The sequence below is a fragment of the Triturus cristatus genome, chromosome 2_2 (assembly GCF_964204655.1).
Source record: "Triturus cristatus chromosome 2_2, aTriCri1.1, whole genome shotgun sequence".
In the NCBI taxonomy this organism is placed as follows: domain Eukaryota; kingdom Metazoa; phylum Chordata; class Amphibia; order Caudata; family Salamandridae; genus Triturus; species Triturus cristatus.
The window spans coordinates 491,581,324-491,597,975 of record NC_140582.1 but is presented as its reverse complement, the minus strand read 5'-3'; the positions used below and the strand labels follow the sequence as shown (position 1 = coordinate 491,597,975).

Genomic DNA, 16,652 nt, shown 5'->3' with positions numbered 1-16,652 from the left:
CCAGGGATATTTATCACCGGTCCAGAGCATGTGGTAAATATTAGTGTGGGTCAGTTGCAGGTCGTTGGAGAGAGGCAGCAAAGCCATCTGGCTTTACCAGGCTGTGGCCTCAATTTCTTCCCTCATGGTGACAGGGCAAGCGGAGGCCAGGCTGTGCCACTACCTGCAACCCCTGCAAACCCTGACAGCAGTGTCACTGGGTCAAAATTCGCACCCTGTAAAACGGAGTGCAGTGTCGAGCCCTAGTATTTTCAACTCCAGAAGCGCCTGACCACTCGCAGTTGCCAGAGCGATATCCTCTTTGAGGTTATCACTCAAGCAACCTGCAACGAGGACCTCAATGTAGCACAGTTATTCAACTAAGCCTGTTCTAGGAGCTGATAATACAGTTGCCAGAAATACTCAGAGAGTACAGCTTTTAATCATTTATAGAAAGAGAAATTAAGTAGATTTGACTTGACACTTAGACTGTTTAACTTTTGAAGTAAGACAATTCCACAGGCGGTAAAAGGATGTAACACAGCTTACCCAGAATATTAACGTTTGCACATCAAAGTTTATGTAAAATGCTGAGTTCATTGGGAATTTTGAAAGTCACCATTATGCTCTGTAGTCACGAAAGCGAAAAGACGGAACAGACATTGGAATCTGTCAAACGTAAACTTCTAAGACTTGCAGAGCCAGAGGGGAATACCAATTGCAACTCCACTAAAAACACAAACTCAAATCATCTCTACATATAATCGTCTCTTACCATAACGAGCATTAAAAACATTACGTGACATAGTACATATAGTTTGACAGTGCGTCAATTTAGGGCAAGTAGATGAAGTCTAGTTAGGCAAAACAGTTGCTAACAGGTATGCTTGTGCAGAAACAAATGGATACATTCTATCACCCAATAAAAATCATTCTTGTTTTGAGAAGAGACTTTTAGACAACTTGAAAGAACCAGAAGAAAGCTTTTCAGTTTAAAGCAACACTGGGTAACTTTCACATATTCAGCTTACAAAAATAAATAGAACACCATTATAAGTAGGAAGGCCATTAGGTTACCAAAGATTGACAAAAGTATAAGCAGTCAAAGAAGTCACATAAGTATAACTTGCACTGCCGTAGATTTCAGATGTCATTTGTGATGTAATATGTGAGGTTATAGCAGAGCATCACAGCAGTGCAAGTTACACTTGTATCTGTTATATATAGCTGGCTAATTACCCTATTTTACTTTTTAAAAGGTAGTGCTTTTTTCACTGTATTTCTTATGTTTTTTAATGTAAGTTACAATCTTACTGCCTTCCTTATGTTTAACTCCACTCTCCGTGTACTTTGACTTTTTTTTAAACAGACTACTATTTTGTAACAATACGTTTGCCGCCAACTCCTCACTGCGTACAGAGTTTAGCAGTGTGCAGCGAGTGGGGGTTTGGCCGTGGGGCCCGGCTTGTGACCAGGTGATTCACCCAATAACTTGCAAGCATCCAACCCCCCCCCCCCCCCCCCCCCCCCCTCCCCACCACCACCACCACCACCACCACCACCACGTACGGCCTTCAGCCATTAGGCCACAGACCCTCACCTTTTTTTTTTTTTCTTTTTTTCTTTTACTTTGAGTTTTTTCGGTCCTGTGTGACTGCTGCGGGTTCACCATGAGAGCACACGGGGCAACATGCTGGTTCCTGCATGAGTCCCAAAAATCACAAAAAGTCAAAGTGTTCTTTATTTTTTACCCTTGGGGGGGACCCCCTTAAAGGCCAGGAGGTCATGGTACACCAACGCTGCCCACTACTATCTTATCTTTTTAACATGTTCAGGACACAGGGACCGAGTCCACGTCCTGTAATGTTGGCTGCAATATTTTCAGATAGCTACAATTTTTGTATTTGTATCTAATGGAACTCCTGCAGAATTCATGCGGGATAAACTGTCAATGTATCTATAACTTGTTTTAACCGTAATTTCTCCAAAATTACAGAACAGATTTGCACCAAATTACAGAAGTACACTTTCTGCGTAAAGATCGAGCTGTCTGTTAAATTTGGTGTAATTCGGTTTAGTTGTTTTCTGTGTATCGTTGTCTTAATTTTTTCTATGGTTATTGCATGGGGTGTGTTTAGGGACATCTCCTTTTTCTCTGCACCTGCTTGATGGCTCACCCTGAAACTTTCCAGTAAAGAACTGAGGTGGATGGACTTTTTTTTTTTTTTAAAGTTTCATGAAGGGTCGTAAAATGGCGCCAAAGTTATTAGCGAAACAAAAAAATCTCTTCCTTTCGTACATTGTATATAACTACACAGCGGTGTCCACCACTGTGTAAAATATATATACTTACTGAGAAAAAACAAAGTGTAAATGGACTTTGTCTCGAGGTGGAAATGTCAGTTAAAACATACTGTTTTAAACTGACAAAACCACTGAAATTCACCAGTTAGAGTTATCTCAAATAACTTGTGCCCTAAAGTAACTATAACTATGTCATCATCAATGATGTCATTTTGCAGTGATGTCATAGAACATTTTATGAGTGATATGGGAGGTAATTAACAGTGCCTGGTTAGGGCGGGTGGTTTTAGCAGTTAAAAAAGTTACATTTAACTAACATTTTCACCAAACTATAACGTCCCTTTAATATTTGTTTTTGTCAGTGAATTTCAAAGGTATCTTAATGTAAGGAAATATATTATTACAGTTCCTAACTATAATATCACTTTAGCCTTTGTGTTTTTTAAGTGAATTTCTTTGGTTTTTCAACGTAAAAGAACATGTCCACTGCCGTGCGCAGCTTGGAGTTGAACGCAGGGTCCAGCATCTTCCTACCAATATGTTCTCAGCATAAAAACCGGCACTCAAGGAGTCACTTACACCACATCTTTATTTCTTTAACACACCATTAATCCTTTTGATTCACAGTAAAAAATGTTGAAAGTTCATCTGAAACGCATCGTTCTCCAAGAATTAATGGTGCTTTAAATGAAATAAAGATGTGGTGGAAGCAACTCCTGGAGTGGCAGGTTTTGTGCTAAGGACTTATTGAGAGAAAGAAAGAATCAAGCATTTTACATGACCGCGGATATGGTACACCTTCTTTCCGAGAATATAATATATATGAATATTTTATGCATATAAATATTCACTGAAAAAACCAAAGGTTACAGGGACGTTCTAGTTAGGCTCAGATTTCACTCATACAAAACCAGTGAAATTCAACAGTTATAGTTTACCACGTCTAACTATAACTTACGCCCCGCAATGCACTGCTTATGACCTCACATATTACATCACTCATGACATGGTCTGTGACGTCACTGATTACATCACTAATTTTATTTTTTTAAACATTTGTTTATTGGCATTTCCAAAACTATTTTCATAGCATAGCAGAATACATTTTATATCAATTCCAACAATTTGTTACAGTTTTTGACAGTAATCTTCTATCTGACTTGGCGTCGGCCTAGGATGTCAGTGTTTCACACATATCTTTTATGCTTCAGTAACCAGATAATGCTTGCAACATGCATCTGCTACTCTCGTATCTCAGCAATATTGCGTGGAAAAAACCCATAAACCTAAACTAAATTATAGCAAATGTAAATTGTGCCTAACTAATCTCCGCATGTGGGTGTCTCAGTGCTAATACAATCTATAAGGTGGGTGAGTGGGTGTATATCGTCTGCATCCGGTGAAGAGTGTCTCCTTTCATCTACCATGGCATGTATGCGGGGCCTGGTCCACAGGATTCTGGTTGCAGCATGCTTCCCTCTACCCAGGTTTCTTAATTACTTTGATTATTTATTGCACCCTCGCTGCATGGGGTGCCAGTTACTCTAACGCGTGTTTCAGTAGTTCCCTCTTCCTCTGAGTCCCCGTTTTCCAGCAGTAGAGTTTCCCAGGACCTCAATAACTCCCTCCACTGCTCCGCTATGGGTCGCCTGTGCACGCCTCTCGCTTCTTCCTTGGAGAGTGCCCTCCCCACTGCTTCAGTCCAGCTCGTGATATCCAGTTTCCAGGTCTCTATCTGTGGTCCCCTTCTGGCCTTCCGGGCAATTGCCACCCGTCTACTGGCCAGGGCCATAGCTAGGTCTGACTGTATTCCCTATTTTCTGTTTTGGCGGACGGGGAAATGGGTAGGCACACCTCCACTGAGTCATCCAGTGTCTTCCCCAGGGTTGCCCCCGTCAGGTGCACTACTTCAGCCCAGAAGGGAGTCAGTAACGGAAAATTCCAGACCATGTGGATTAAGTCCACATCCTGTTGATCGCACCTCGAGCACTCCTGCATCTCCCCCCAATGAATTATTTAAAGCCTGTGTGGAGTCAAATAAGTAATGTGTATATAGTTGAACTGAATATACTTCAGCCGCGTATTGCGGAATATTGATTTAGGGGAAGCCAGGACTCTTTTCCATTCCCGATCTGTCAGCTGTCTACCCAGTACACAATCCCAACGGTCCCTGGTTTTTGGCAATGTTACCAGTGATGTCTCCACCAGGGCCATGTAAAACTACTTCACTTGGTGCTTAGCGTCTCCCAGGGTGAGCAATGCATGCATTAAGGGGTGTGTATCTGGTTCCCTCCTGCCTCCACCCCACAGATCTCTGAATGTGCGGACCAAGGCTTCGTATTTCAAAAATTGGCCCACTGGTAACCCATACTGTTCCACTAGCTCCTCAAAGGAGATCAACGTTTTTTCTTGATAACAATCTCCCACCGTTCTTAAGCCCACTTCTGAACCTTCAGCTAACTGTTCAAGGTGAATATCTGGTGTGGGGTTCCATGTGGGAGACCTACAGTGTATATTTGGGGGGCACAGGCATCCTGGACATACTTATTCCTTTGCCAGCATTGTAATGCCGTGTTTTGTATTAATGATCTATAAGGGGTCACTGTCTCATGCGCCAGGAAATTAGGCAGTAGTAATGCAGTATGTCCGCCTGGCCCCCTCAGGAACGTCCCTTCTACGTTAGCCCCTTCCAACCACTGCGCTAACCATTGTATTTGGGCGGTTAGGTAATAAAACTTGAAGTGCGGTACCCCGAAACCTCCCTTGCGCATCGGATGCCGCAGTATCGCCAACAAGAGTCTTCTGCGGCCATCCCCCCTAATCAGGTCCTGTACTAAGGAATCCAAAGGGACAAACCAGCTTCTCGGTAGAACCAGCGGAAGGTTCACAAAATAATATAGTAATCTGGGCAACATGACCATTTTGGTCAATGATATACGCACCATTGCCTTTAGCTTCAGCGAACTCCAGAATATCACACAGGATTTGAGTGATCGAAGCGCTCCATCCAGATTCCCATCTCGCATATCGGCCAAGGAGTGGTACACATGTATACCGAGGTATTTGAACGTGTCTTGGGCCCAATTGAGATCTTCCGGAAGTGTTTGGGGTCTCACCAGCGGCCCCTTCACCGGGAAGAGGTAAGTCTTAGACTTAGTAACTCGCAGTCCAGACATACTTGCAAATCTGTCTAGAAGGCACAAAGCCACCGACGCACCAGCTACCGCCTCCTGCCATTTAAACCAAAAGGTTGTCCGCATATAGGGATATGATATGTTGCCGTCCATCAAGGATAAACCCCATCCCAGCTCCCCCTGAGACTGATGATATCACTGCTGGCATCATCAAGTGAGTGGAATTGTTTGATTGTTAAAATATGTTCGAGGCATGTGGGCTGCTGAATTCATATCTGTGCATAGATCGCCGCCTAGTGTTGGGTCCGGATTTTTGCACGTTGTTGTCCTGGAAGAGTCTTCGAAGTATCCTTGGATAGGTGACTCCTCCCCTGGACTACAGTGCGCATGGGCATCCTCTCCATCCTCAGATTGTTTTTTTCCGCCATTGGGTTCGGATGTGCTATCTTAGCTCAAGTTAGGAAAATATTTGGTCGAGGCCAAAAGGCCTTTAGTTCGCGTCGGTACTGTTTATCGATCGGGTTTCGATAGCATTTTGTTAGTTTACTAACTTTCAGCACCGACTTCTTTCGCATTTACCTGTCCATCGACTACTTCGACGATGGAATCCAGGACGCCATTCAAAAGGTGTCCGGTATGCAATGCTAAGTACCCACACATCGACGTCCATCCGGTGTGCAACAAATGCCTTTCGCCGGACCACGACGAATCGTCATGCATGGCCTGTGCCCGGTTCCGTTCCAAGAAGACTCTAAGGAACCGAAGAGCGGCGAGACTCGAGGCGCGGCACGCGGCACCGGCCCCAACAGACATCTTCGACGAGGCCGACGTCGAAGAATTAGAAGTCATACCCTCCAGTCCCGTTTCCGAACACGACCCCGGATCGGACGAGGGCGACGAGTCACTCTTCCACAGAGGTGAAGACGACACCGAGGTAGGAGACGACGAGGAGGCCTTAGGGGCCGAAGAGAGTAGCTCCAATGATGAACAAGGCCTACCTGTTCAAACCGAAGAAACACCAGCGCCACAGCCTTTGGCTCCGGTCGAGGGATCGCCTTCGGGCCTTACCCGAGACCCATCCCGTAGTTCTTCGGCCCCGCCCTCGGGCCCGGCCTCGGACGTTCAGCGGCAGCCATTGCTGCATAAGCCAGCTGGTTTCCCTACCACAAAACCGAAACCGAAAGCTGCTCCGGTTCATACGAAACCGAAACTGAAAGTGGCGCTGGTCGGATCGAGGCCTTCCACGCCTTCGACGTCAGCGCAACGCGCCGGCACCGACCGCACCAAGAGGGACTTCGGTGCCGAACTGGAATCGGGCGACATCGGAGTCGACAAACGGAAAAAGGCCATCGGCACCGAGAAACCTACTCGGCTGCCGACGCCAACGACACCGAGGGCAATACCGCCTGCTTCGCCTCGCGTCGCTCCCTCGACGACGCCGATGCCTCACGTATCGAGGACGTCGACGGTGATCTCCACACCTCGACTCGAGGACCCGCCGGCACCGAAAAAATCCACGCCCGGCTCTACGAACCTGCCCGGTGCCAAAGCCTCAAAGACGCCCCAAGTGCGGCCTGCTGCGACGCAAAGCAACAAAACCACGGCGGCCCTCAAAGACCCGTCGGGTTCCGGCACGATCGGAGCTCCAGCAACCTCTACGGGGCCAGCCAACATTACCTTCGGCTTGCCTCCGTCAACAATCCCGAAGATGTTCCAACTCAGGACACGGGTTACCCAGCCTCCGGTTCCACCGGACGAGACGTCTCCGTCACGTGTCATCGACGCCGACACTGGCAGGCTGATTCTCCACGACCGAAGGATAACTTCGGAACCGCCATTGGACCCTTTCAGGATCCCACTAAAGAGGAAGCTGCCTGTGGAATCAGAACCTCTCCTTTATGAACCGTTCCATTCCTCCTACCAGGATCCACACCGGTTCTCCCCCACACGCTCCGACACGGATGCATTGGAGGACTACATGGATGACCAAGCACCCTACCATATAGACACAGACCCTGATGACCAGCAGGACCCTGATCAAACTTGGGGCGACCCTGCAGACCCCAGTGCACCTCTCGATACACAGGACCCACAACTCTATGGGGCAAAAACATCTCCCACGGAGGATACTGCGGCGTTCAACGCTCTTATTGAACGTGCTGCAAATAACCATGGGGTACAGCTTCACTCAGATACCATCGAGGATGACTTTCTAATGGACACTTTTGCATCCTCAGAAAGACATGTAAAAACTCTGCCAATGCTGAAGGGGGTCCTCAAACCAGCTAAGGACATTTTCAAGGAACCCACCAGGGCACGAGTGATAAACCCCAGGATTGATAAAAAATACAGATCAGCACCTGGGGATCCTACTTACATCAAAGGACAATTACCACTCGACTCCATCGTCGTAGCGAATGCTCGCAAGAGGGCACACTCGCAAACGACAGGTGACGCTCCTCCCCCGGACAAAGAGTCCAAGGTGCTAGAGACCTCCGGCAAGCGAGTTGCCGCCCAGGCTGCCAACATATGGCGCATAGCCAACACTCAAGCGCTCCTCGCTCGCTACGATAGAGCGCACTATGACACATTGGAGCAACTACTCCAACATCTCCCTGACCAGTTCAAAGAAGGTGCAGAAATTCTTATCAGAGAGGGACAGCTACTCACAAATGCTTCCATCAAATGTGCACTAGATGCTGCAGACACGGCTGCCAGGGCCATAAACACAAGCGTCATGCTGCGACGACATGCCTGGCTACGAATCTCAGGATTCGAGCCTGAGGTACAAAACAACATACTGAACCAGCCCGTCAACCCCGACTATTTATTCGGCCCAGAGGTTGACACCACCCTCGAAAAGATAAAAAAGGACACGGACACTGCAAAGTCTATGGGCGCCCTCCAAACTCAGTCCTTTCGGAGCGGCTCCTTTCGTCGCCCCGGAAACAAGGGGGCAGGTAGAGGACAGGGGTCACAACAAACGTATAACAAAGGCAATACGCAGACCACCTACGATAAAAACACCCGAGGTGGATATCGTGGCTCCAGTACAAAGGACGTGGCTACGGCAACACCAGGTCCTCCCCCAAGAACAAGCAGTGACGCCCTCTCCCTTCCTCCCGACCACATAACACCTGTCGGGGGAAGACTACAAAGGTTCCTGTCCACGTGGAACTCCATCACCACGGACAGGTGGGTCAAAGATATTGTAAAATACGGTTACTGTCTGGAGTTAACCTCCACTCCACCCACAATACCACCAAGAAACCGTCCTATGTCCTCAGAGCACTTAACGCTCTTACAGCAAGAGGTGCAAAGTATGCTTCTAAAAGGCGCTATAGAGGTCGTCCCCATCCACGAGCAGGGTACGGGGGTTTACTCCCTCTACTTTTTAATTCCAAAGAAGGACGGGTCGCTCAGGCCTATATTAGACCTGAGACCCCTGAACCAGTACATTCTTTCAGAGCACTTTCACATGCTCACCCTACAGCAAGTCCTTCCGCTTCTCAAGCAGGGAGACTTCCTAGCCTCACTGGACCTCAAGGATGCGTACTTTCACATACCCATCCACCCCTCACACAAAAAATACCTCAGGTTCACTGTTCAGGGGCAGCACTATCAGTTCAAAGTCCTTCCCTTCGGCGTGACAACAGCGCCCAGGGTTTTCACGAAGTGCCTAGCTACGGTGGCAGCACATCTACGGAGGCAGCATATACACGTCTACCCCTACCTAGACGACTGGCTCGTTCAAGCGAAGTCAGCCCAGCAATGTGCAAGCCACATGTCCCGCACCATTCACCTTCTTCACAGTCTGGGATTCTCACTAAATTACCCAAAGTCCCATCTCCAGCCCGCACACGTACAACAGTACCTAGGTGCGACTATAGACACTCTGGCGGCCACAGCTCAGCCAAATTTAGTGAGGATCAACAGCATACAACTGCTGATCTCCAAGTTCAAACCCAATCACTCGCTTCCAGCGCGAGTGTTTATGCAGTTGATAGGCATGATGGCCTCCTGCATCTTCATAGTCCCGCACGCGAGGTTACATATGCTCCCACTTCAGGAGTGCCTAGCACGTCAGTGGAATCAGGCTCAAGGACAGTTGAAAGACCTAGTGTTGGTGAGCGGTCGGGCATACAACTCTCTGCATTGGTGGAATCCACAAAACCTTTGCAAGGGCCGACCGTTCCAAGAGCCTGTTCCGCAAATAGTACTGACAGCGGACGCGTCTCTCCAGGGATGGGGAGCTCATGTACTCCACTACACAGTGCAGGGACTATGGACGACACAACAGAAGAAGATGCACATCAACCTTCTGGAACTGATGGCAATCTTCCTGGCCATGAAGGCATTCAAAGTACATCTGTGCAACAAAGTCGTGTTGATCCGGACGGACAACATGACTGCCATGTACTACATACAGAAGCAGGGAGGGACACACTCTCCACAGTTGTCTCATCTGGCTCAGAGCATGTGGAAGTGGGCCATTCAGAGGAACATGTTCCTCATGGCGGAACACCTCCCTGGCAAGGACAACCAGATGGCGGATCTGCTCAGCAGACACAGCCACCAGATGCACGAGTGGGAGTTACACCCATCAGTACTCCAACCGTACTTCCAGCAGTGGGGTCATCCAGAAATAGACCTATTCGCGACAAGCGAAAACGCAAAATGCCAAAGCTTCGCCGCCAGATTCCCACATCCGCAGTCGCAGGGCAATGCGATATGGATGAACTGGTCCGGCAGATTTGCGTACGCTTTTCCCCCAGCGCCGCTGATACCGCTGGTGGCTCGCAAACTACGACAACACTCCCTGACACTCGTCCTAGTTGCTCCCACGTGGGCACGCCAGCCGTGGTACACCACCTTCCTCGAACTTTCCGTGGTGCCGCATCAAAGGCTGCGGATCAAACCCGCGCATTTGACGCAGAACCATGGAGAGGTTCAGCACCCAGATCCGCAACAGCTGAACCTGGCGATCTGGCTCCTGAAGTCCTAGAGTTTGGCTATCTCAACCTGCCACCTGACTGTATGGACATCATCAAGGAGGCCAGGAGACCCACTACCAGGGCTTGCTATGCAGCCAAATGGAAAAGGTTCGTCATTTATTGCGGTAATAATGACATCAACCCGCTGGACGCATCCATCCACAACATCATCTGTTACCTCTTACACCTATACCGATGCAATCTGGCGTACACCTCTATACGTGTCCATTTGACCGCAATATCAGCCTATCTGCAAACCAGGCAGCACCTCTCTCTATTCAGAGTGCCTGCCATCAAAGCATTCTTGGAAGGGCTCAAACGAGTCATTCCACCTTGTCACCCACCGGCTCCAATGTGGAACCTCAACTTGGTCCTCACACGCCTGATGGGTCCACCCTTTGAACCTCTACACTCCTGCGAGATTCAATTCCTTACCTGGAAAGTGGCCTTCCTAGTAGCGATCACTTCCCTACGAAGAGTTAGTGAACTCCAGGCACTAACCGTTCAAGAGCCATTTATTCAGGTTCACGCCAACAGGGTCGTACTACGTACCAACCCCAAATTCATGCCCAAGGTAATATCGCAGTTCCACATGAATCAGACTATTGAACTGCCCGTTTTCTTCCAAAACCCACAAACTGTTGCAGAAAGGGCACTACATACACTAGATGTACGGAGGGCCCTCATGTACTACATCGACAGGACTAAACCATTCAGGAAGACAAAACAACTGTTCGTTGCCTTTGCCCCACACCACAAAGGTAACGCCATCTCCAAAGCAGGGATAGCCAGATGGATAGTTAAGTGTATTCAAATCTGTTATCAAAAGGCAAAACGCACATTAACTATTCCACCACGAGCCCACTCAACACGTAAGTTGGGGGCTTCCATGGCCTTCCTAGGAAATATTCCCCTGCATGATATATGCAGAGCAGCCACATGGTCCACTACACACACATTTACAAAACACTATTGTGTAGATGTGCAGTCAAAACAGCAGGCAGCTGTAGGACAGGCTGTTCTCAAGACGCTTTTTCAGACCGCTGCAGCTGGCACGGGTAGCCGCCGCTAATAGAGGGCACTGCTATGTATTCTATGCACAGATATGAATTCAGCAGCCCACATGCCTCGAACTGAATATGCTACTTACCAGTATGCATCTGTTCTTGGCATGTAGGGCTGCTGACATTCATATCGCCCTCCCTCCTCCCCGGCGCCTGTCGCAGCTGCAGCTCTCAGAATTACTGCAAGCATGGTCATCACTTTCTGTATCTACTCCATCACTGCCACAATGGCGAAAAACAATCTGAGGATGGAGAGGATGCCCATGCGCACTGTAGTCCAGGGGAGGAGTCACCTATCCAAGGATACTTCGAAGACTCTTCCAGGACAACAACGTGCAAACATCCGGACCCAACACTAGGCGGCGATCTATGCACAGATATGAATGTCAGCAGCCCTACATGCCAAGAACAGATGCATACTGGTAAGTAGCATATTCAATACTAACCTACTACATAAGTTAAATTCGTATTCTGGTTGTACTACTAATGAGTGACACTGTCTCTAACGTGTGATCTGAGTGGGTGTGTGACTGTATCAGTGTGTGAGTGGGTGTATGGCTGTCTAAGTGCATGGATGAGTGACTTTATGTGTGAATGAGTGGGTTTTTGATTAGGCCTGTACGTGTGAGTGGTTGTCAGTGGTTGTATGGGTGTGTGAGTGGTTTTGTGGGTGTGTGACTGGCAGTAAGGGTGTATATATAGGTAAGTGAATAACTGTTTTGGTGAATGAGATGGTGTCAGTGACTATGGGTGAATGGGTGGGTGTCGAATGACTGTATAAGTGAGTGACTGGCTGTGTTAAGTGGCTGTATGGATGAGTGAGTGGCTGTTTAAGTCAGTGTTAGTTTATGTGATTTGGTGTGTGAGTGGTTGTATTGGAGAGGGATTGTCTGTGTGAATGACTGGATGGGTGAATGAGCAGATATGGCAGTGCTTGCATGGATATGTGAATGGGTATGTAAGTGGTTGTGTGGGTGTGGGAGTGAGTGTGAGTGCTTGTATTGGTGAGTGAGTGGCTGTGTTGAGAGGCTGTATCGATGTGTGAGTATCTTTATGGGTGAGTGGCTGTGTGGGTGACTGACTGGTTGTATAAGTGGCTGTATGGGTGAGCGAGTGGTTGTGTGAGTGGCTCTATGGAGGAGTGAGTGAGTACTTGTACGGGTCTGTGAATGGGTATGTGAGTGGTTGTGTGGGAGTGTGATTGGGCATACGAGAGGTTGTATGCAGGTGTGAGTGGTTCTGTGGATAATGTCATCAGTGATGTCATTTGAGATGTCATCAGTGATGTCACTGACCATGTCATGAGTAATATGTGAGGTCATAAGCAGTGCATTGCCAGGGCGTAACTTATAGTTAGCTCAGGTCTGTGTCTTTTGTCTCCCCTATATTGACAGAGCTAGTGCAGTAGCTTTCTCGCTTTGTCACCCTGTTGGTATTTGCCACTCTAGGATGTCAGTCAATTCTCTAGCCTTACCCAATATAGTTTTTTCAGTATTTTTCTTTTGTGTTCAATATTCCAGAGTATTTCCAGGTCCGTGGCTTCTAGATACTGGAACTCAAATCTAGGAGGAGCTCTTAGTGTGAATATCACAGGGTGACACGTAGTTCAGTCAGCGGGGTAGCTGATGTGTCTTTCTCTAATAAAAGCCTTGAAGGTCTTCCTAAAAGGATTCCACGGCCCCGGGTTTGTAGTGTAAAATACATTTCCGTTTCTAATTCTCTCTATCTTTCTCTCTCTCTCTCTCTCTCTCTCGCTCTCTCGCTCTCTCTCTCGCTCTCTCTCTCGCTCTCTCTCTCGCTCTCTCTCTCTCTCGCTCTCTCTCTCGCTCTCTCTCTCGCTCTCTCTCTCGCTCTCTCTCTCGCTCTCTCTCTCTCTCCTTCTCTCTCTCCTTCTCTCTCTCCTTCTCTCTCTCTTTCCTTCTCTCTCTCTTCCTCTCTCTCTCTCTCTCTCTCTCTCTCTCTCTCTCGCTCGCTCTCTCTCGCGCTCTCTCTCGCTCTCTCTCTCTCTCGCGCTCTCTCTCTCTCTCTCTCTCGCGCGCTCGCTCTCTCTCGCGCTCTCTCTCTTTCCTTCTCTCTCCTTCTCTCTCTTCCTTCTCTCTCTCTCTTCCTTCTCTCTCTACCTTCTCTCTCTCTCCTTCTCTCTCTCCCTCTCTCTCGCTCTCCTTCTCTCTCTCGCTCTCCTTCTCTCTCTCGCTTTCCTTCTCTCTCTCGCTCTCCTTCTCTCTCTCTCGCTCTCCTTCTCTCTCTCTCTCTCTCTCTCTCTCTCTCTCTCTCTCTCTCTCTCTCCTTTAACCATCGTGTTCAGTCATCACCTCCACCTACCAGCACGACTTCCCGTATCAGAGTCAGCTCAACTGTTAAGTGGGCTATCAGTCCCCGGGCCAATATTTGGACTTGGGGAAACCGCTGTCAAATCAGTGTTGGGCATTAATAAGTAATCTTATCTAGACAAACTCATATGTGCCCCCAAACAGAATAGGTAGAAACGCTGACGAAGGTGCACATGTTGCCACACATCTGAAAGACCCATAGATGCCAGGAATTTGTCCAGTATGGTGAAACCCTGATTAGTAAGAGTCCCACACCCCATTACTACTTTCCCCAGAACCAGCCCAGCCACTACTAACTGGGTGAAGAGCACCACAAGGATTCAATAAATATGGTCCTAAGTAGGAAAGGGGTAAACACACATAATTGTGTTTTGGGTCTTCCGTTGTCTGTGACTTACATATATCTTCCTTGTGGGTTCCACCATGTCTGTGCTACATTAAAAAGCAGGCAGGGTTTTATTGTAATTTTGTGAACCCCCCTCCTCACCCAACCACTATTGATCCTCAAATAAACCCAGTATGCAGCACTGTGGAAAACTCATAGTATTCCAAAAAGGGAACATTTATTCATATGAGGTGCACCACCTGCAGTAGAGGGACATCTGGTTCGTACTGTTTGGTTATTTTAAGAAAAGCTCCCTTTTTGATCTTGTTTAGCAGAGGATTAACAATATAGGTGAGGATACATATATTGACTAGCTGGGTTTCTTCTGTGTTTATAGTTTTGTGTGTGGTATGTCCTGTTCAGATCTGCAGTCATTACAATGGCATGACAACTTAACATCAATAATCTCAAGTGTGCCTGGCCCCTCCTGCCATTCTATACTATTAAACCACGAAGCATCTGTCAATGTGTGCAAGTATGACATCTGGTCACTCAATGTGTCAGCTAGGAAGATCGGACTTCCACACTGTCCCATCCACTAATAAAGAAAAACAGCTTAAGGCCCCTAATATGTAAGCCATAAGTAGTGAGGGTTCTAATGCAGACAATCTGGAGAACCTGGGTAAACAGAACAGAACTGAAAATGCTATCATATAGTATTTAGCTTGTTTATAGTTCCATGTCTGACTGATGGCTCTATCTGGCTATACTTTAGCATCTGATTTATGTCATTAGGCAGTTCTAATTGGCATTTCCATCTGTTTATCCACCTTTTGGAAACTCCACAGAGTGTTGGGTCCACCCTATAGAATCAAGAAAGATTCTGTCTGACGGTGATAATTTTTTTCATTTCTGCTTGGATTTCCTGTACACCACCTTCTAGTTCACCAATGCACCCGTCTGCCTCTATAACCCTCTCTACTGTTTTCCTTCCTAAGAAGGATCATGACCCATCCTACTTCTCTGTATGTGTTTCCAATATCTGCCTGGTGCTCTTAACAGTTCGGGGCGTTGTCACAGTATCCCAGGTCTGAAGTGAGTTTTCTCGCACCATGGGTCCCTTGTGAACACCTTGTGGCAGTTTGTTTGAGTTAGTTAGTTTTGTGTATTTGTCAATTTTGGGTTGTGCTTAAGTTGGGCTTATCTTACGCCATAGTGAACTCTTGGTAATTTGTTCTTTCTTTGCCATGTTGTAAATTCTGTTTTCCTGCCCCCTTACCATACCTCTGTTGCTTTGTAGTCTGGTTTCCAGTCCTGAACCAGAACATTCTTGATTGTGAAGGTGTCTCACCTTCACCTATGTTAGCTTTCTTGGCCCGGGCAGCACTATAACATTCACCACAGGTCATAGACCTTCTTTTAAAAAAAAACCTCTGTTCCTTCTGTAACTACTTGGTCTATACCTTTCCTGTCTGTGCACGGGATGAGGCCCAGCAGTATGTTTTTTTCTGTTGCTCAATTGAGTGACCGAGCTATCTCAGTGCAGCATATCGGTGTAGGTGATCCTTTGCCCTCATATTCAACCAAAGTAGCCTTACCCCCTCATTGATCCTCCACCCCTTCTTCTGCGATCTGCTGAGGGGCAAATTATCTGTTTGCATTAGGTCCTCTGACACCGGTCAGTTATTTGTATTCTTTTGAGTGGGACAAGAGACTTCAGTGCTTGGGGCTTTTTCTTATCCAGTGTGTCTCTCTATCCAATGCCTGAATATTATGACATCCAAAAAATGGGGCAGGTAGGGAGAAGATATCTTCTCGTATGGGTGGCAGCCCACCATCTTTCTCATTACACCGAGACCCTGGCAGCTTCCCCTTCCAAGTGCTGTGGTTTCTCAAGTTTATCTTTTCTGTCCCTCAATCTCTCAGCCCCACCAGTCAGGGTTTGTAGTTTGTTTGGGGGGAGCCCTCATTTTCTCATTCTTTTGCTCCTTCTCCCGTGCCTCAAGATCACTTAACATTTCACCTCTCAGTCACAATGCTTCTTATCTGACATCAACCACCTGGCACACACCCAACAGAGGCCCCCAAGAGCTTACTGTCTTCCAGCAGGTGCCAGCTGGACCCAGCAGCTGGCTCCACTTTCACTCTTCCATTTCTTTTTGCCCTCTGGGGCTGGGCCACATCTGCACTCGAGTAGCCCCCTCTATCCTCAATGATTGTTTCCAGCAGTGCCAGTCCATGGACCAATGTCAGTAAGGCGTGCCACTCCACTCACTCCTCTTCCCATGTCGGGCGTAGGCTACCCTACAAGGGTTGACCAGCTCTGCCGCAGCAGCACCTCCATTCCTCAGAGATCACAGAGCCACCATAACACTGCCCATGCCGTCCCAGTTGTGAGAGCAAATTCTTTAACTGTCAGTGCGAATTCAGGGAAAAGTATTTATCAGGATCTAAGAGCACAGGCTTGAGCTTATGTAGTGTAGCGATCATCTTAATCGCTTGTCCATGCCCCCCCCCCCCAA

General features: G+C 47.6%; 1 protein-coding gene across 1 annotated transcript in view; it reads left to right on the top strand.

The window, feature by feature from the left end:
• The window catches only part of ELMOD2 (ELMO domain containing 2), a 165,587-nt gene that overhangs the window by 115,097 nt on the left and 33,838 nt on the right, over nt 1-16,652 (top strand). The window lies entirely within an intron of this gene.